Source organism: Giraffa tippelskirchi, chromosome X (assembly GCF_054371585.1).
Source record: "Giraffa tippelskirchi isolate mGirTip1 chromosome X, T2T-mGirTip1v1.2.pri, whole genome shotgun sequence".
NCBI classification, from domain to species: Eukaryota; Metazoa; Chordata; class Mammalia; order Artiodactyla; family Giraffidae; genus Giraffa; species Giraffa tippelskirchi.
In genome coordinates, this window is record NC_137289.1 from 130,605,308 (window position 1) to 130,626,698 (window position 21,391).

General features: G+C 42.7%; 1 long non-coding RNA gene across 2 annotated transcripts in view; it reads left to right on the forward strand.

Moving 5' to 3' along the window:
• Nucleotides 1–10,513: 10,513 nt before the first annotated feature.
• Nucleotides 10,514–21,391, forward strand: part of LOC145535951 (uncharacterized) — a 617,716-nt gene continuing 606,838 nt past the window's right edge. For both annotated transcript variants that reach the window (XR_014075550.1, XR_014075551.1), the window contains exon 1: nt 10,514–10,641. This is a non-coding gene — a long non-coding RNA (uncharacterized LOC145535951). The remainder of the gene's footprint in view (nt 10,642–21,391) is intronic.

A 21,391-nucleotide genomic window follows, 5' to 3' on the forward strand; every position in this document is an offset into this window, starting at 1 on the left:
AAGAGAAATCAGCCAGATGGGTTTTTTTCCATTTCAGTGGTTGACACACTTTTATATTTATTCCACGTGGCATGTGCTCTTTCTGTCACATCTCTCACTTTAATGAGTTGATAATGTCACCAAATGGTTTTTGGCTATATCAGAACTGGTATGTGTAGGAAGTAACTAGAATTCCCTTATGAATACCTGCAAATGTCAAATGAGTTTCTATGGAGGCATTAAGGGAAAAGAGAACATCTGAGTTAGTGAAAAAAGGGAATACACACTCTCTGGTAGATCTGTGATGGAAAGTACTTCGGATGGTGTGGTGTCTTCTTCAGAAACACAGGAAGCAGAGCTGACTCACTCTGTGTGTGTGTGTGTGTGTGTGTGTGTGTGTGTGTGTGTGTGTGTAACTGTGACTCACCTTGATTCTTTGTTCACCTAAAAAGGTATCTAGTATACTAGATACTAGTGTATTTACTAGTATATTTATTTACATCTGTAGAGTTGGTTTAGGTTTACTACTGAACATTGGAGAGTTTGACAAATACATATGTATTATTTAAGCTACCTATAGCAAATACAGAGAAGGGAATGGCAAACCACTTCAGTACTCCTGCTTTGAGAACCCCATGAACAATATGAAAAGGCAAAAAAGTTAGTACACTGAACAATGAACTCCCTAGGTTGGTAGGTGCCCAATATGCTACTGGAGATCAGTGGAGAAATAACTCCAGAAAGAATGAAGAGATGGAGCCAAAGCAAAAACAACACCCAGTGTGGATGTGACTGGTGATAGAAGCAAGCTCCTATGCTGTAAAGAGCAATATTGCATAGGAACCTGGAATGTTAGGTCCATGAATCAAGGCAAATTGGAAGTGATCAAACAGGAGATGGCAAGAGTGAACGTCAACATTTTAGGAATCAGCGAACTAAAATGGACTGGAATGGGTGAATTTACTCAGATGACCATTATATCTACTACTGTGGGCAAGAATCCCTTAGAAGAAATGGAGTAGCCCTCATAGTCAACAAAAGAGTCCGAAATGCTGTACTTGGATGCAGTCTCAAAAACAACAGAATGAACTCTGTTCGTTTCCAAGGAAAACTATTTAATATCACAGTAATCCAAGTCTATGCCCCGACCAGTAATGCTGAAGAAGCTGAAGTTGAACGGTTCTATGAAGATCTACAAGACCTTCTAGAACTAACACCCAAATAAGATGTCCTTTTCATTATAGGGGACTGGAATGCAAAAGTAGGAAGTCAAGAAACACCTGGAGTAACAGGCAGATTTGGCCTTGGAGTACAGAATGAAGCAGGGCAAAGGCTAATAGAGTTCTGCCAAGAGAACACACTGGTCATAGCAAACACCCTCTTCCAACAACACAAGAGAAGACTCTACACATGGACATCACCAGATGGTCAACACCAAAATCAGATTGATTATATTCTTTGCAGCCAAAGATGGAGAAGCTCTATACAGTCAGCAAAAACAAGACCTGAAGCTGACTGTGGTTCTGATCATGCACTCCTTATTGGCAAATTCAGACTTAAATTGAAGCAAGTGGGGAAAACCACTAGACCATTCAGGTATGACCTAAATCAAATCCCTAATGATTATACAGTGGAAGTGAACAAGAGATTTAAGGGACTAGATCTGATAGACAGAGTGCCTGATGAACTATGGACAGAGGTTTGCGATGTTCTACAGGAGACAGGGATCAAGACCATCCCCAAGATAAAGAAATGCAGAAAAGCAAAATGGCTGTCTGAGGTGGCCTTACAAATAGCTGTAAAAAGAAGAGAAGTGAAAAGCAAAGGAGAAAAGGAAAGATATACCCATTTGAGTGCAGAGTTCCAAAGAATAGCAAGGAGAGATAAGAAAGCCTTCCTCAGTGATCAGTGCAAAGAAATAGAGGAAAACAGTAGAATGGGAAAGACTAGAGATCTCTTCAAGAAAATTAGAGATACCAAGGGGACATTTCATGCAAAGATGGGCTCGATAAAGGACAGAAATGGTATGGACCTAACAGAAGCAAAAGATATTAAGAAGAGGTGGGAAGAATACACAGAAGAACTGTACAAAAAAGATCTTCATGACCAAGGTAACCATGATGGTGTGATCACTCACTTAGAGCCAGTCATCCTGGAATGTGAAGTCAAGTGGGCCTTAGGAAGCATCACTATGAACAAAGCTAATGGAGGTGATAGAATTCCAGTTGAGCTATTTGAAATGCTAAAAGATGATGCTGTGAAAGTGTTGCACTCAATATGCCAGCAAACTTGGAAAACTCAGAAGTGGCCACAGGACTGGAAAAGGTCAGTTTTCATTCCAATCCCTAAGAAAGGCAATGCCAAAAAATGCTCAAATTACCGCACAGTTGCACTCCTCTCACACACTAGTAAAGTAATGCTCAAAATTCTCCAATCCAGGCTTTAACAGTATGTGAACTGTGAACTTCCACATGTTCAAGCTGGTTTTAGCAAGGGCAGAGGAACCAGAGATCAAATTGCCCATATCCACTGGATCATCGAAAAAGCAAGAGAGTTCCAGAAAAACATCTATTTCTGCTTTATTGACTATGCCAAAGCCTTTGACTGTGTGGATCACAATAAGCTGTGGAAAATTCTTCAGGAGATGGGAATACCAGACCACCTGACCTGCCTCTTGAGAAACCTGTATGCAGGTCAGGAAGCAACAGTTAGAACTGGACATGGAACAACAGACTGGTTCCAAATAGGAAAAGGAGTACGTCAAGGCTGTATATTATCACCCTGCTTATTTAACTTACATGCAGAGTATATCATGAGAAACTCTGGAGTGGAAGAGCCACAAGCTGGAATCAAGATTGCCCGGAGAAATATCAATAACCTCAAATATGCAGATGACACCACCCTGATGGCAGAAAGTGAAGAAGATCTAAAGAGCTTCTTGATGAAAGTGAAAGAGGAGAGTGAAAAAGGTGGCTTAAAATTCAACATTCAGAAAACGAAGATCATGGCATCCTGTCCCATCTCTTTGTGGCAAATAGATGGAGAAACAGTGGAAACAGTGGCAGACTTTATTTTGGGCGGCTCCAAAATCACTGCAGATGGTGACTGCAGCCATGAAATTAAAAGACGCTTACTCCTTGGAAGAAAAGTTTTGACCAACCTAGACAGCATATTAAAAAGCAGAGACATTGCCAACAAAGGTCTGTCTAGTCCAGGCTATGGTTTTTCCAGTAGTCATGTATGAATGTGAGAGTTGGACGGTGAAGAAAGCTGAGCGCCGAAGAATTGATGCTTTTGAACTGTGGTGTTGGAGAAGACTCTTAAGTGTCCCTTGGACTGCAAGGAGATCCAACCAGTCCATCCTAAAGGAAATCAGTCCTGAATGTTCATTGGAAGGACTGATTGAAGCTGAAACTTCAATACTTTGGCCACCTGATGGGAAGAACTGCCTGTTGGAAAAATTCCTGATGCTGAGAAAGACTGAAGGCGGGAGGAGAAGGGGATGACAGAGGATGAGATGGTTGGATGGCATCACCGACTCGATGGACATGCGTTTGAGCAAGCTCCGGGAATTGGTGATGGACAGGGAGGCCTGGCGTGTTGCAGTCCATGGGGTCTCAAAGAGTCGGACATGACTGAGCAACTGAACTGAGCTGAACTGATGGCATATAAAGCTAGCCTCCAGGCATTAACTCAAAGGAAGCATGCAGGGAGCCACGAGCTTCCTAGTCTCATCTTTGTTGTGCACTTGGTATTTGTATGACCATGGCAAGACGTTTAACCTGTGAGTCAGTTTCTACATCTGTAAAATCAGAGATTTGAATGTCACATACTTTAGTGACATCACTTTAGTGAGTCTTCATTCTGAAGGTTTGCATGTGGTTGTGTGTGAATAAGACAGCCTTGATTTAATTCCCTCCTATATCACTTCGCTAGTGCCTAAGATTGCCTCATCATTTTCAAAAGGGATATAAATAAGCATGTGTTAGGAAGATTAAACACAAATAGTGATGTAAAATGCTTATGATATATAAAAATCTCAAATTTTGACTGTTACTATGAGTTTTTAAGCCATCAAAATGCCTTAAATATTTTTTTTTTTAATTTTAGTATAAAGCCTTCTATTTGCAATATAAATGTAAACTCTTCTGGTTCAGCTGTTTTAATCATGTTCCAAGTTTGATCATAAGTATAAAAGAAAAGCATAGTATATTTTATTACATATCCTTTATTGTATGAAAAAGTATTTCTGAAGATACGGAGTGTCAAGAGCTAAACTAATTAGGCAATGAAAAGTGTAATGTAAACCTCTTTAATGAGTAAGTCAGTGCTGTGCTGTGCTTAGTCACTCAGTCCTGTCCAACTCTTTGGGACCCCATGGACTGTAGCTCACCAGGCTCTTCTGTCCATGTGATTCTCCAGGCAGGGATACTGGAGTGGGTTGCCGTGCCCATCTCCAGGGAATCTTTCCAACCCAGGGATCAAACCCAGGTCTCCCCCATTGCAGGTGGATTCTTTACAGTATGAGCCACAAGGGAAGCAGTGTAAGTCAATATAAAATGCTTATTACTATACAGATTTTGGAGTATTTCAAATCTTTGCTCTTAAAAAGTATTTATAATCTAGATATCAAAGTGAGAAGTAAACAGTAAAATTATAATTCATGGTTGTTAAGAATATTAATTACTGGACTTTGAACAGTCAGATTAGCATATGATTTGGTGATGAGAAAAATCCCGAGTTAGGAGACAGTCAGTCATTCAACTCAATGTTGACAAAGGGCTAGACTGCAATGAACAGAGAATGATGCCCATGAAGTGGAAGAACGGCATGAGTATTAGGGCAGGAGTGGGAAAGACCGTGACGTGTTTTGCAGACAGTGGATAGATAGGGCTGGAGATGTTAAGGAGATAAGGCTAAAATGATGAAACTGCGATCCTTAATTGCCTGTTTAAGGACCAGAATTTTCCCTTCCAAGACAGAGGAAAATGTTGTAATTTTAACACAGGGCAAGTAATTTGCAGGGGTGTACCTAGCCTTTCCTGGTAGCTCAGCTGGTAAAGAATCCGCCTGCAATGCAGGAAACCGTGGTTCAATTCCTGGGTCAGGAAGATCCCCTGGAGAAGGGATAGGCTATCCACTCCAGTATTCTTGGGCTTCCCTGGTGGTCCAGATGGTCAAGAATTCACCTGCAATACAGGAGACCTGGGTTCGATCCCTGGGTTGGGAAGATACCCTGGAGGAGAGCATGGCAAGCTTGCATGCTGATGTTATTGGCTAAGTCTAGCTTTTATATTGATCTGATTTGTTGTCTTATAACAGATACTTTGCTCTGACTGGCTGACTTCTACCTCAGTTTGCTCTGATTGGCTGACTCCTGGTTTGTACATTGCTCTGATTGGCTGACTTCTAGCCTCCATTTGGCTTACCTCGGGCACCGCACTCCAGTACTCTTGCCTGGGAAACCCCAAGGACGGAGGAGCCTGGTAGGCTGCAGCCCATGGGGTCGGGAAGAGTCAGACATGACTGAGCAACTTCACTTTCACTTTTCACTTTCATGCACTGGAGGAGGAAATGGCAACCCACTCCAGTATTCTTGCCTGGAGAATCCCAGGGACGGAAGAGCCTGGTGGGCTGCCGTCCATGGGGTCGCACACAGTCGGACACGACTGACGCGACTTAGCAGCAGTAGCAGCAGCATGCCTGTACATTGCTCTGACACCTAATGACTCACCTGTAGCCTGGACATTTCTCTGATTGGCTGACTCCTAGCCTGAACATTGCTCTGATTGCCTGACCTCAGGCCTGTACTTTGTCCTGATTGGTGGAATCCTAGCCCATACTTTGCTCTGATTGGCTGAGTCCTGGTACTTTGCTCTGACTGACTACTTCTTGGACTGTCAGTATGTATGATTGGCTGAATACTAGCTCATACTTTGCTGTGATTGCCTGAATCCTGGCCAGTACCTTGCTCTGATTGGCTGACTTTTAGGCTGCACCTCTTGTTGACTGGCTGACACCTAAACTGTACGTTATTATGATTGGCTGATTCTAGCTTGTACATTGCCCTGACTGGCTAACTCAAAGCCTATACATTACTCTGATTGGCAGACCGCTAGCCTGTACTGTGAGCTGATTGGCTGACTACTAGCCAGTACCTTACTCTGATTGGCTGACAGTAGCCTGTAATTTGCCCTTATCAACTGCCTCCTAACTTTTATATTGTTCTGATTGGCTGACTCCCAACCTGTGCATTGCTCTGAGTGGCTAACTCCTATCATGCATATTTCTCTATTAAAGACGCTTAGCATTTCCCTGCACAGATTGGCTGACTTGAAATTGCAAACTGCTCTGATTGTCTGACTGGATGGTGCATTGTTCTGATTTGCTTACTCCTAGACTGTGCCTTCGGAGAAGGCAATGGCACCCCACTCCAGTACTCTTGCCTGGAAAATCCCACGGACGGAGGAACCTGGTAGGCTGCAGTCAGTGGGGTCGCTAAGAGTCGGACACGACTGAGCGACTTCACTTTCACTTTTCACTTTCACGCATTGGAGAAGGAAATGGCAACCCACTCCAGTGTTCTTGCATGGAGAATCCCAGGGAGGAGCCTGGTGGGCTGCCGTCTATGGGGTCGTACAGAGTCGGACACGATTGAAGTGACTTAGCAGCAGCGACTGTGCCTTATTCTGATTGGCTGACTCAAACTTGTGCATTGCCCTGATTGGCTGCCTCCTATCCCCTACTTTCTTTGATTGGCTGACTCCTGGCTTGTATTGCTCTGATTATCAGAGTCCTGGCCTATACTATGCTCTGATTGGTTACTACTTAGTCTGTTCACTGCTATAATTGGCTGAATACGAGCATAGTGTGCTGAGATTGCCTGACTCCTGCCTGTATGGTGCTCTGATTGGCTAATTCCAAGTGTGTTCTTTGTTCTGGTTGGCTGACTCCTAGCCGGGTCTTGGGCCTGATTGGCTGACTCTGAGCCTGATCTTTACCCTGATTGGCCAAATCTGAGCATGTACATTTAGCTGATTGAGTGACCTCAAGCCTGTAATTTGTCCTAATTGGCTGAATCCTAGCCTGTATTTTGCTCTGATTGGATGACTCCTGGCCTGTACTTTTCATTGATCGGCTGACTCGAAGCTTGCAAGCTGATGTTATTGGCTAAGCCTAGTCTTTACATTGATTTTATTTGCTATCTTATTGTATTATGGTCTGACTAGATGACTATTACCCCACTCCAGTACTCTTGCCTGGGAAACCCCACGGACGGAGGAACCTGGTAGGCTGCAGCCCATGGGGTCGCGAAGAGTCGGACGCGACTGAGCGACTTCACTTTCACTTTTCACTTTCATGCACTGGAGGAGGAAATGGCAACCCATTCCAGTATTCTTGTCTGGAGAATCCCAGGGACGGGGGAGCCTGGTGGGCTGCCGTCTATGGGGTCGGACACGACTGAAGCGACTTAGCAGCAGCAGCAGCAAATGACTACTATCCCGTAGTTTACTCTGATTGGCTGAACTCTAGCCTATTCTTTGCACTGATTGGCTGACTCCTAGCCTGTTCTTTTCTCTGATTGGCTGACTCTGAGGATGTTCTTTGCTCTGATTGTCTTGAGTCCGAGCCTTTACTTTGCACTGATCAGCTGAACTCTAGCATATATTTTGCCCCGAGTGGCTGACTCTTAGCCTATATTTTTCTCTGATTGGCTAACTCCCATCAGGTAGTTTGCTCTGATTGGCTAACTACTGGCCTGTACATTGCTCTGATTGGCTGAGTTCTAGCCAATACCTTGTTCTGATTGGCTAAACTCTAGGCTCTACTTGCTCTAATTGGCTGACTCCTAAGCTGTTCTTTTCTCTTATTGGCTGAGTCTGAGCCTGTACTTTGCCCTGATTGGCTGTGTCCTAGCCTAGCCATTTCTCTGATTGGCTAAACACTAACCTGTTCTTTGCTCTGATTGGCTGAGTTCGAGCCTGTACTTTGCCCTTATTGGCTGAGTCCTAGCCTGTATTTTTCTCTGATTAGCTAACTCCCACAGGTAGTTTTCTCTGAATGGCTGGCTCCTAGCCAGTGCCTTATACTGATTGGCTGAACTCTTGCCAGTCATTTGCCCTTATTGGCTGACTCCTAACCTGTCCTTAGCTCTGATTGGCTGAGTTCGAGCCTGTACTTTGCCATTACTGGCAGAGACATAACCTGAACATTTCTCTGATTGGCTAAACTCTGGCCTGTGCTTTGCTCTGATTGGCTGACACCTAGCCTGTTCTTTGCTCTGATTGGCTGAGTTTGAGCCTTTACTTTGTCCTTATTGAGTGAGTTCTAGCCTGTATTTTTCTCTGATTGGCTAACTCCCATCAGGTAGTTTGCTCTGAATGGCTGGTCCTAGCCAGTGCCTTATACTGATTGGCTGAACTCTAGCCTATACTTTCCTTTGATTGGCTGACTCCTAAGCTGTCCTTAGAACTGATTGGCTGAGTTCAAGCCTGTACTTTTTCATGATTGGCTGAGTCCTAACCTGAACATTTGTCTGATTGGCTGAACTCTAGCCAGTCTTTTGGCCTGATTTGCTGACCCCTAGCTTGCATTTTGCCCTGATTGGCTAACTCCCATCAGGTAGTTTGCTCTGATGGCTGACTACTGGCCTGTACATTGCTCTGATTGGCTGACTCCTAGCCTGCACATATTGGCTAAAGTCTAGCCTGTAGTTTGCTCTGATTGGCTGACTCTTAGCCAGTACATTGTTCTGACTGGATGAATTCTAGCCTGTCTTTTGCCCTGATTGGCTGACTACTGGTATGTACATTGCTCTGATTGGCTGGCTCCTAGCCAGTACCCTGTTCTGAATGGCTGACTGTAGCCTCTAGTTTGCCCTTATTACCTGAGTCCTATCTTGTATATTGCTCTGATTGGCTGATTCTTAGCCTGTGCATTGGTCTAATTTTTTGACTTCTATCCTGTACATTGCTCTGAGTGGCTAAGTCCTATCTGGTTGTTTTCTCTGATTGGCTGAGTCCTGGTCTTTCCTTGCTCTGATTGTCTGACTTGAACCTCTACATTGGTCTGATTTGCTGACTCCTAGACTAAACCTTGCTCTCATTGGCTGGCTCGAGCCTGTACTTTGCCCTGATTGGCTGACTTGTAGCCCCTACTTTGCTCGATTGGCTAACTCCTTGCCTGTTCGTTGCTCTGATTGGCTGGCTTCTGGCCTGCACTTTGCACTGATTGGCTGACTCAAAGCTTGCACGCTGTCCTGATTGGTTAAGTCAGGCTTTATATTGATCTGGTTTGCTAGCTTATAACCAGTACTTTTCTCTGACTTTTACCCGGTTATTTGTTCTGATTGGCTGACTCCTGGCCTGTCCTTTGCTCTGATTGGCTGGCTCCTGGACTTTTTTTTCCCATGATTTGCTGACTCCTTGCCTGTATTTTGCCCTGATTGGCTTGTGTATTGCACTGATTGGCAGATTCCTAACATGTACTTTGCTCTGATGGCTAACTCCTATCTGTTAATTTTCTCTGATTGGCTGACTCCTGAATTGTATTTACTCTGATTGGCTAACTGCTAGCATGTACATTGCTCCGATTGGCATACTCGAAGTCTGTACTTTGCACTGATTGGCTGACTTGAAACTGGTATTGTGCTCCGATTGTCTGACTACATCCTGTGCATTGGTCTATTTGGTGACGCCCAGACTGTACCTACTGTGATTGGCTGCCTTGAGCCTGTACTTTACATTGGTTGGCTGACTCCTATCCCCTCTACTTACTCTTATTGGCTGACTCCTGGCCTGCAGTTTCCTCTGGTTGGTTATCTCCTAGCATGTCTATTGCTCCGATTGGCATACTCCAAGTCTGTACTTTGCACTGATTGGCTGACTTGAAGCCGGTATTCTGCTTTGATTCTCTGACTTCACTGCTGCTACTGCTAAGTCGCTTCAGTCATGTACGACTCTGTGCGATCCCATAGACGGCAGCCCACCAGGCTCCTCTGTCCCTGGGATTCTCCAGGCAAGAACACTGGAGTGGGTTGCCATTTCCTTCTCCAATACATGAAAGTGAAAAGTGAAAGGGAAGTCGCTCAGTCGTGTCCGACTCTTAGCGACCCCGTGGACTGCAGCCTACCAGGCTCCTCCATCCATGGGATTTTCCAGGCAAGAGTACTGGAGTGGGTTGCCATTGCCTTCTCTGACTCTAGCCTGTGCATTTTTCTGATTCAGTGACTCCTCGACTGTACCTTACTGTGATTGACTGATTTGAACTTGTACTTTACCCTAATTGGCTGAATCCTATCCCCCACTTGCCATGATTGGCTGACTCCTGGCCTGTAATTGTCTGATTGACTGACTGATAGCCCATACTTTGCTCTGATTGGCTAACTCCTAGTCTGTACTTTGCTCTGACTGGCTGACTCCTAGCACCTCCTTTGCAGTGTTTGGCTGTTTCTTAGCCTCTTCTTTGCTCTGATTGGTTGACTCCTAGCCTGTGCTTTAGTTACCAAAATATATGTGGCTTCCTGCTGCTTGCTGCTCAGAAGCCAAAAAACAAGCAAGGTTGGTGGCTAGGAAAGATTGCTTAATTTCAGATGCTGGCAGCGGTGATGGCAAGATGAATGTCTGACCTAAGGCCAACTCCCCACTACTGGCAACTATTGTGGTAAGAGCTTTCATGGACAGGAGTGGGCTACGAGCAAAAACAGCATATTCAGCTCTGACATTCATCTTCCGATTGCTCATCGGTGATCTGATCAGAGTCATATTGGTTGTTTTAGGTACCCTTAATCTTCAGTTCTAAGGTCAGTTTGTTCCCATTTACTTGAGGCAAGTTCTTGGAATTGTGGCAGCATATGTCGTGGGTACAGCCTGGTCATCATGAAGCTAACTTTTTCACTCTAGTTTTTGATATCTGTACTTGTCACAGGATGTACCTCAGAATATTATCTGTAGAACTAAAGGTCCTTGACTATGCTTAATGAGTACAGTATTATTATTTGGTTTCTTTTACTGTTTTCCTTTGTTTTCACACTTTCTGATTAAACTTACTCTTTGACTAAAGTTTTCCACAAAAGGCTGACTGAGGACATGGTGGGTGCAGGAAGGCAAGGATCATAGGGTTCTGCTCTGTTTCAAACCTCCCTTTTCTTGATTACTCTGCAATCATGAATAGGGACAGGTACAGAAGAAGAAAGGGAATATTACTTTGTCATAGTACCTGGACAAGCATTTGAAAATTATTAGACATTACAGTGAGGATAATAATCAAACTGTATCTTTGTATTTTTTTCTGAATGCATTTTTCCTTAATGGTTAAAGCAGATGTACAGTGTATGTTTAATAGGCCACAAACAGGCTGTGCTTGTTAGCCTAAAGTTCAAGATAAATCCTGTGTGAAGTGAAGTGAGTTGCTCAGTCGTGTCCGACTCTTCGCGACCCCATGGACTATAGACCACTAAGTTCCTCTGTCCATGGAATTCTCCAGGCAAGAGTACTGGAGTGGGTTGCTATTTCCTCCTCCAGGGGATCTTTCCGACCCAGGGATCGAACCCGGGTCTCCCGCATTGCAGGCAGACACTTTACCGTCTGAGCCAGCAGGCCAGCATTATTTCCCCATACCTCAGTAGGTGAAAATTTCTTCCATCATTTGCCCCTTTTAATTGTAACTCCTTTCGAAGAAAGCATTGATGATCAATTATTTCTCTGACGTTGGCAGAGTGGCTCTTTTCCCTGCTTTGGGTCTATCCATTTCTCTGGGTCCTTGGCCTTGTTTTTGTTTATATATTTGCCTAGTTGTTCATGTTGGGGGAAAACTAATCAGATATCATGAACAGGCTCAGAGGTATGTTCACAGGGAAATGCTTTCTAGACCATACATTTTACAATTTATATCCAGTTGTCATAGAGATATTGTACATGTGCTTTAAGTCATAAACTTAAAGCCAGCAGTGCTACATATCACAAGTAGTTATACTCTGTGACCACATTATTGGACAATATTTCCATCCTGAACATTGGGGTCAAACTATGATTAGAAACAAGACAGTTACTTTCCTTTAGAAGTCTGTTACCAAATTCAGATCAATATTCCACTAGAACTTTGTTCTCTTCATAGAAGGAAAAAAAATTAGATCGAGATTCAGTTTACTATAATAAAATTCATTTACCTAATTAAATTTAGTGTAATCTTAATCCTGCCAAGGTACAAAATTCGTTTTTCAAAGTTCCTTTTTCAGAAACCTTTTTTATCGTCTCCTAAATCCCCACAGATTTGTCCTGCATTTTCCTATACAGAAACAAACACCTGTAGGACAGAAGGGTTATCATCAATCTTTCTCAACAAAAATATTTTCATCTTTATACCTTCTCTTTGCTGACAATACATATCCTATTGCTTTACACACTGCAATGGTTTCCTTATCACTTTTCACATCACAAGTTTTAAACCTGGAAAGCATAACAAATCCAAGACATAAGTAATTGAAATGTTATAGCAACATTTTCGGATTGGCAAATAAAAGAACATATTCCATAAACTTTAAAAACATTCATTTTATCACACCATAATTTTTTCTTTAATGATACAACATGCATGTTTAAAAACCCAAACATCTTTAGTTTCCTTCTTGTTCTTACAAGAAGACAAAAGTAGATAAATTTAGATTTGTTTGATTTGTAAGTGCTTATATTTTTTAAGGCCAATTCAATAGAACTCCTTTAAAAGTTAACCTCAGCAATAGTATCCAAAGTCAAAAGCCCATATTGAGACATGCAGATCTCCAGACAAATGGATATCTCATGGTTTCATCGTTTTACATTTCATGAATTAGACATTGCAGTTAAATGTATCTGTTTATGAATAACAGAATAGCCAATTTTACACACGCAATTTTAAGCCTTCTCTTTCTTCCCTTTGCCTTGAAGTTTTACTTATTAATCCAAAGCTGAAGTCTGAGGCAAAGTGGACATGTTTGTAATTCAAGGATATGGTGAGAGTCAACTTCCAACTTTCTTCTAGGTATATTTTTGTTTTAGCGTGGTCTGAAAAAATTGTTTTATCCAGCTAGGCTTCTCTAACCACACATGCAAAAAGAAACGGTTTTTAGAATTGCACGAGTTTCATCTTAACCACGGAGAAGGCAATGGCACCCAACTCCAGTACTCTTGCCTGGAAAATCCCATGGACAGAGGAGCCTGGTAGTCTACATTCCATGGGGTCGCTAAGAGTCGGATACGACTGAAGTGACTTAGCAGCAGCAGCAGCATCTTAACCAATTTTCTTAGGAATTTAAAGAATACTTTGCCATATATTGTCCAGAAAAAAAGTTTCTTTTTTGTTAGTCATGATTCCATGGCTAAAATTTTTCTTAGTGAATTGAACCTGAATTTCCCATTTTGCATAAGGCAACAAAATACCACTGACACAAATGGAATACACACACACGTACCAAACAACAGGTCGGTCACAAACCCTCTCCAAGGGAAACTGGTACAGATTCCCAGACAAACACCTCCCCAACATGATGCATCCCCAATTGGCAAAATGCCCAAATGACACTTGGTGCTCACCAGTGGTCCTCAATGGTAGACAGATGTCAGAACCAATTGGCAAGAATGCACCAATAGCACTGTTCACTAACAATCCTCAACATCAGACACACATCAGAACCAATTTGCAAAATGGTCAAATAGCACCTCGAGCCCCAAACAGTTCTCAACATCAGAACTAACTGGCAAGAATGCCCAAATAGCACTAGCACTCACAAATGGGAAGATTGCCCATGTGCACACTGGTGAACTAACCAGGATTTGGAGCTCGTCAGCTCATCTCAAGTGTAAGTTTCCATTCCACCAAGGAAAAGCCAGTGCCGAGCAAGGGAGAAACAGGGAGGATTCTCAAAACAAATGGTTTTGGCAGCTGCTAGGAACGTCCCCCAAATCCCCTACTCTGGGCTAGCTCGCCACAAGCAGCAGGCTCATACATTGTCATGACCACAGGTCTCCCCTGGAAAACCCAGGAGAACCAGGTGCCATGAAAGCTCAAGAGCTGGCAGTAGGCAGCCTCACGATGAGCACGAAAATCTGTTACCGGAAGGTGTGTGGGATCCGGGTGCTCTCCTCTCAAAAGCCAGTAAACTGTCCAGGTTGTTGTAAAGAAAAGTTTACTTTATTTCAGAGGCCTGCAGCTGAGTGGTAGGAGGGCAGATGTCTGTCCAAAGATGGACCACCACCCCCCACTGGCAACCATTGAGGCAAGAACTTGTTTAGATAGAAGGAGGGGACTATATGTAGAAAAGGCACAGTCAACTTTGAGTCATCTTGGTTGTCTTAAGTATAGTTGATCTTCAGTTCTAGGGTCCGTTTGTTCCCATTTCTTTGAAGCCAGTTCTCAGAATTGTGGCGGCTTATGTCATGAGTACAGTCTGGTCATCATGAAGTTAACTTCTTCACCCTGGTGTTTTAGTATCTATATTGACAGCTCACAGGGTGTGGCTCAGAATATTATCTATAGCCCTCAAGAAAGATTTAAAGGTCCTTGACTATGCTTAATCAATACATTATTGTTATTCGGTCTCCTTTGACTGCTTTCCTTGGTTTTCACATGTTCTCATTTTTCTGATTAAACTTATTCTTTGTCTATAGTTTTCCACAGACCAAAGGCAGGCAGGGGACATGGTATGTGGGAGTAAGGACCTCAGGGTTCCTCTCCATATCACTTTGCTCTGATTGATGGACTCTGATTGCCTGTACTATGCCCAGATGGTCTGACTCCTAGCCTATAAATTTCTCTAGTTGGCAGACCTCTAGCCTGTACACTGCTCTGATTGGCTGTCTCATAGCCTGTACCTAACGCTGATTGGCTAATTCTAGTCTGTACTTTGCCCTGATTGGCTGACTACTAGCCGGCCCATAGCTCTTTTTGACTGATGCCTAGCTTGTACTTTGCTCTCATTGGCTAACTGCTAGCCTGTACTTTGCTCTGATTGGCTGACTGCAGGCCTGTACTTTGCTCTCATTGGCTGACTGCTAGCCTATACGTTGCTCTCACTGGCTGACTCTTTGCTGGTAATTTCCCTTGCTTGAAAGTGAAAGTGTTAGTCACTCAGTCCTGTCTGACTCTTTGCCACCCCAGGGACTGTAGCCTGCCAGGCTCCTCCATCCATGGGATTATCCAGGCAAGAATACTGGAGTGAGTTGCCATTTCCATCTCCAGGGGATCTTCCCAACCCAGGGATCGAACTTGGGTCTCCCTCATTGTAAGCCGACTCTTAAGGGTCTGAGCCACCAGGGAAGAGCTTTCCCTGATTGGCTGACTCCTATTCTGTAATTTTCTCTTATTGGCTGACTTCTAGCCTGCACTTAACCCTGACAGGCTGACTCCTAACCTGTACCTTGCTTGACTGGCTGAACTCTAGCCAATATGTTGCTCTGATTAGATGGCTTGTAGCACGTACATTGGGCTTCCCTGATAGTTCACGGTAAAGAATCCGCCTGCAATGCAGGAGACCCCGGTTTGATTCCTGGGTTGGGAAGATCCCCTGGAGAAGGGATAGGCTACCCACTCCACTATTCTTGGGCTTCCCTGGTGGTTAAGTTGGTAAAGAATTCACCTGCGATGCACAAGACCTGGGTTCCATCCCTGGATTGGGTAGACCCCCTGGAGGAGGGCATGGCAACCCACTTTAGTATTCTTGACTGGTGAATCCCCATGGACAGAGGAGCCTGGCGGGCTGCAGTCTATGGGGTCTCAAAGAATCAGACAGGACTGAGCGACTAAGCACAGCACAGCCTGTACTTTACTCTGGTTGGGTGACTCCTAAGCCGTACTTTGCTCTGTTTGGCTGACTCTTCGCCTGTATATTGCTCTGATTAGCTAAGTCCAAGCTTGCACTCTGCTGTGACTGCCTGACTCTAACGTTGGTCTGATTCACTGACTCCTACCTTTACTTTGCTCTGACTGGCTAACTCGTAGCATGTCCTTTGCTCTGATTGGTTGACTCCTGGCCTGTACTTTGCTCTGATTGGATGACTCCTAGCCTACACCCTGTTTTGATTTGCTCACCTCTAGACAGAGGATGAGATGGTTGGATGGCATCACCGACTCAATAGACATGGGTTTGGGTAAACTCCGGGAGTTGGTGATGGACAGGGAGGCCTGGCGTGCTGCGATTCATGGGGTCGCAAAGAGTCGGACACGACTGAGCAACTGAACTGAACTGAACCTGTATGTTGTTCTGATTGGCTGACTCCTAGACTGTACCTTACTCTGATTAACTCATTCTAGCCTTTACTTTGCCTTGATTGGCTGACTCCTAGCCCAGTTTTCTCTGATTGGCTGACTCAAAGCTTGTGGGGGCGCTGAACTGATTAAGTCTAGCCTTTACATTGGTAGGATTTGCTGTCCCCCTACCCAGTTATGTGCTCTGATTGGCTGACTCCTGGCCTGTACTTTGCTCTGATTGGCTGACTCCTAGCCTGTACCTTGCTCTGATTGGCTGACTGTAGCCTGTAGTTAGCCCTGATTAGCAGACTTCTAGCCTGTATATCACTCTGATTAGCTGATTCCTAGCCTGTACTTTGCTCTGATGGTCTTAACTCCTTTCCAGTAGTTTGCTCTGATTGGCTGGCTCCTGGCCTGTATTTTTCCCTGATTCTCTGACTCCTAGCCCCTACTTTGCTCTGGCTGGCTGGCTCTTGGCCTATACGTTGCTGTGATTGGCTCACTCCAGGCCTATACTTTCTTCTGATTGGCTAACTCCTAGCTTGTACATTGCTCTGATTGGCTGACTGCTTGTCTGCATTTTGCACTGATTGGCTGACTTGAAGCTTGCACTCTGCTCTGATTCTCTGATTCTAGCCTGTGCATTGGTCTGATTTGCTGACTCCTAGACTGTACCTTAACTGTAATTGGCTGATTCAAGCCTATACTATGCCCTGATTGGCTGACTCCTAACCCCTACTTTCCCCTGATTGGTTGACTACTAGATTGTACTTTGCTCTCACTACTGACACCTAGCTTTTCCTTTGCTGTGATTGGCTGCTTCTTAGTCTGCACCTTGCTCTGGTTGGCTGACTCCTAGCCTGTGCTTTAGTTACCGATATGTATGTAGGTTCCAGCTGCTTGCTTCTCAAAAGCCAGTAAACAGACCAGGTTGGTGGAAAGGAAATATTGCTTAATTTAGTTGCTGGCAACTGGGGTGGCAAGAGGAATGTCAAGCTGAAGGCCAACTACCCACCACTGGCAACCTTTGGGGTAAGAAAGAGCTTTTATAGACAGAAGGAGGGGGCTATATGCAGAAATAGCATAGTCATCTCTGATAATCATCTTCGATTGGTCATCAGTGGTCTGAGTCATCTTGGTTGTTTTAGGTGCCCTTAATCTTCAGTTCCAGGGTCCATTTGTTCCCATTTCTTTGAGGCCAGTTCTCAGAATTGTGGCACCTTATGTCATGGGTATAGTATGGTCATCATGAAGTTAACTTCTTCACCCTAGTGTTTGGTATCTATAAGACAGCTCATAGGAAGTGGCTCAGAGTATTCTCTCAAGGCTGTGAGAAAGATTTAAAGGTCATTGTCTGTGCTTGATCGGTATATTATTCTTATTTGATCTTTTTTGAGTGTTTTCCTTGTTTTTCACATGTTCTCATTTTTCTAATTAAACTTATTCTTTGACTAAAGTTTTCTACACACAAAAGACTGGCTGAGGACATGTTGGGGGGTGTGGGAGGGCTGCTCCGTTTCAACCCTCCCTTTTCTTGGATACTCAATCAGTCTTGTATAGGGACAGGTACAGAAGAAGAAAGGGAGTATTACTTAGTCATAGTACCTGGACAAACACTTGAAAATTACTAGACATGACAATGAGGATAACAATCAAAATGTATCTTTGTATTATTTTCTGAATGTATTTTTTCTTAATGGTTAAAGCATAGGTACAATGTATGCTTAATAGGCCATAAATGGGCTGTATTGGTTAGCCTAAAGCTCAAGATAAATCATATGTAGGCCAGAATTATTTCCCCATACCTCGGTAGGTGAAAATTTCTTCCAGCATTTTCCTCTTTTAATTATAACTCCTTTCACAGAATGTGTCAATAATCAACATATTTTTCCCACGTTGGCAGAGTGGAAATATTTTCCCTGTTCTGGATCCATCGATGTCTCTCAGTTCTAGTCTTCACTTTGATCTGATTGACTGACTCCCAGCCTGTGATTTTCCCTGATTGTCAGAGTCCTAACTTGTACTTTGCTCTAATTGGCTGACTCCTAGTCTCTACCTTGCTCTGTTTGGCTGAGTACTAGCTGGTACCTTACTCTGATTGTCTGTCTCCTAGCCTGTACCTTACTCTGATTGGCTCTCTCCTAGTGTTTGCTTTGATTTGCTGACTCCTAGCTGGTATTCCTTAAAGCCTAAGCATCAGGAGAGATAAGAAGGCCTTCTTAAGTGAACAATGCCAAAAAAAAAAAAAAATAGAAGAAAACCATAGAATGGAAAAGGCTATAGATATCTGCCAGGAAAGTGGAGATACCAGTGGAACATTTCATGCAAAGGTGGGCACAATAAAGGACAGAAATGACAAGGACTTGACAGAAGCAAAGAGAAGAAGAAGAGGTGGCAAGAGTACACAGAAGAACGACGCAAAAAGGTCTTCATGACCTAGATAACCACGATGGTATAGTCACTCACTTAGAGCCAGACATCCTGGATTGAGAAGTCAAGTGGGCATTAAGAATCATTGTTATGAAGAAAGCTAATGGAGCTGATGGAATTCAGCTGAACTGTTAAACATCCTAAAAGATGATGCAGTTAAAGTGCTACATTCAATATGCCTGCAAATTTGGAAAACTCAGCAGTGGCCACAGGACTGGAAAAGGTCAGTTTTTATTCCAACCCCAAAGAAAGGCAATGCCAAAGAATGTTCAAACTACTGTATAATTTCAGTCATTTCACATTCTTCAAGGTAATGCTCAAAATCCTTCAAGCTAGCCTTTGACATCACATAACCGAGAACTTCCAGATGTACAAGCTGGGTTTAGAAAAACCAGAGGAACCTGAGATCAAATTGCCAACATTTATTGGATCATAGAAAAAGCATGAGAATTGCAAAACACATCTGCTTCGTTGAGGAAGCTAAAGCCTCTGATTATTTGGACCATAACAAACTGGAAAATTCTTAAACAGATGGGCATACCAGATACTATACCTGTCTCCTGAGAAATCTGAATGCAGGAGAAGAAGCAACAATTAGAACTGGACATGGAAAAATGGATCAGTTCAAAACTGGGAAAGGAGTATGTCAAGCTTATATATTGTTACCCTGCTTATTTAACTTACATGCAGAGTACATCATGCAAAATGCTGGGCTGGATGACACACAAGCTGAAATCAAGGTTACTTTAAGAAATATCAACAGCTTTAGATATGCTGATAATATCACTCTAATGGCAGAAAGCAAAGAGGAACTAAAGAGCGTCTTGATGGAGGTAAAAGAGGAGAGTGAAAAGCTGACTTAAAACTCAACATTCGAAAAGCTAAGATCATGACATCTGCTCCCATCACTTCATGGCAAATAGATGGGCAAAATGTGGAAATGGTGACAGATTTTATTTTCTTGGGCTCCAAAATCACTGCGGATGGTGACTGCATGAAATTAAAAGATGCTTGCTCCTTGGGAAAACAGCTGTGACAAACCTAGATAGCATATTAAACAGCAGAGACATCACTTTGCCCACAAAGGTCCATATAGTCAAAGCTATGGTTTTTCCTGTAGTCTTACACGGCTGTTAGAGTTGGATCATAAAGAAGACTGAGCACTAAAGAATTGATGCTTTCAAAATGTGGTGCTGGAGAAGACACTTGAGAGTCCCTTGGACAGTAAGGAGATCAAACCAGTCTATCTTAAAGGAAATTAATCCTGAATATTCCTGGAAGGACTGATGCTGAAGCTGAAGCTCCAGTACTTTGGCCACCTTATGCGAAGAGCCAACTCACTGGAAAAGTCCTGATGCTGGGAATGATTGAGGGTAGAAGGAGAAGGGGGTTACAGAGGATTAGATGGTTGGGTGGCATCATTGACTCAATGAGCATGAGTTTGAGCAAACTCCAGGAAGTGGTGAAGTGCAGGGAAGCCTGGCATGCTGCAGTCCATGGGGTCACAAAGAGTCAGACATGACTTAGCAACTGAACAACAACAAAGCATCACACATATTGTGTATATGAGTTGCCCGTGTTTGCACATGGCATGCTGGCTGTTAACAATATGTGAGTTAAACAAACTTAGTTCTTGTTTACAAACTCATTTAAATGTTCTGGGTTTCATTCTTTTTCTTTCATCCATCTTCTGGAGTTTTTGCATCTTTTTATTAGTGTAACTCTCTCACTTTTTTATTTTAAAATATTAGCTATTTTTTTAAACTTTTTATTCTGTATTGGGGTATAGCCGATGAACAAACTATGTTGTGATAGTTTCAGGTGAATAGATACACGCTGCTGTATTTAAAATGGATAAAGAACAGGGACCTACTGTATAGCACATGGAACTCTGCTTAATATTATGTGGCAACTTGAATAGAAGGGGGGCTTTGAGGGAGAATGGATACATGTGTGTGTATGGCTGAGTCCCTTCAGTGTAACTGTTTTAGATTAATCTTTTTCATATGCCACCTTGCAGGCTATGAGTTTTGATGTTATTTAAGAATTCTTTCCTTCTATTAGGTTAATTTTTCTTATTTACAGTTTATTGATGTATTCAGAAGATTTGATTTTACTCCCTTTTTCTTACTCTGTATTATCTATGTCTAATATTTTCCCCTTTTTCATAAGCATATTTTAATACAATTCTGTTTTTATTCATATTCAGAAGCTTGGCAGTTTGTTTTTATCCTTTCATTGATTTATTCTATAAATTAAAAGATGTGTAATCTAAATCACTAGAAGGTATTGGCAGGAGTGCTTATGGTGAATCAGATGTATTTGCAATATTGCTGGAGTGAAAATCCGAAGTAGGCTAGTTTTAAATAATTACAGTGGTATCTTGAGAACCTATCATTGATGACTTGTAGCATTTCTGTTTATTTAATTTTTTAAAGAAATACAACATAACAAATGATCTTGTAGGCACAGACAAAATAAAAAAAAAGAAACAACACTGATGACTCTGAATTAAAAGTAAAATCGTGTATATCATAATGATGCACCTTAAAATCAATCACACTATTGTGAACTATGATATATAATTACTAAGACCTTTACTGAACCCTCCACCATGAAAAATGAATATATTAGTAGATTCTCTTTCCATCTCTGCTTTCTCATAATTATTTTTACATTATATATAATGTAAGCTCTATAATATATACTTTTAGAGTAATAATCTATTTTTGACTTGTCAACTTAGTATTTTATATTTTAC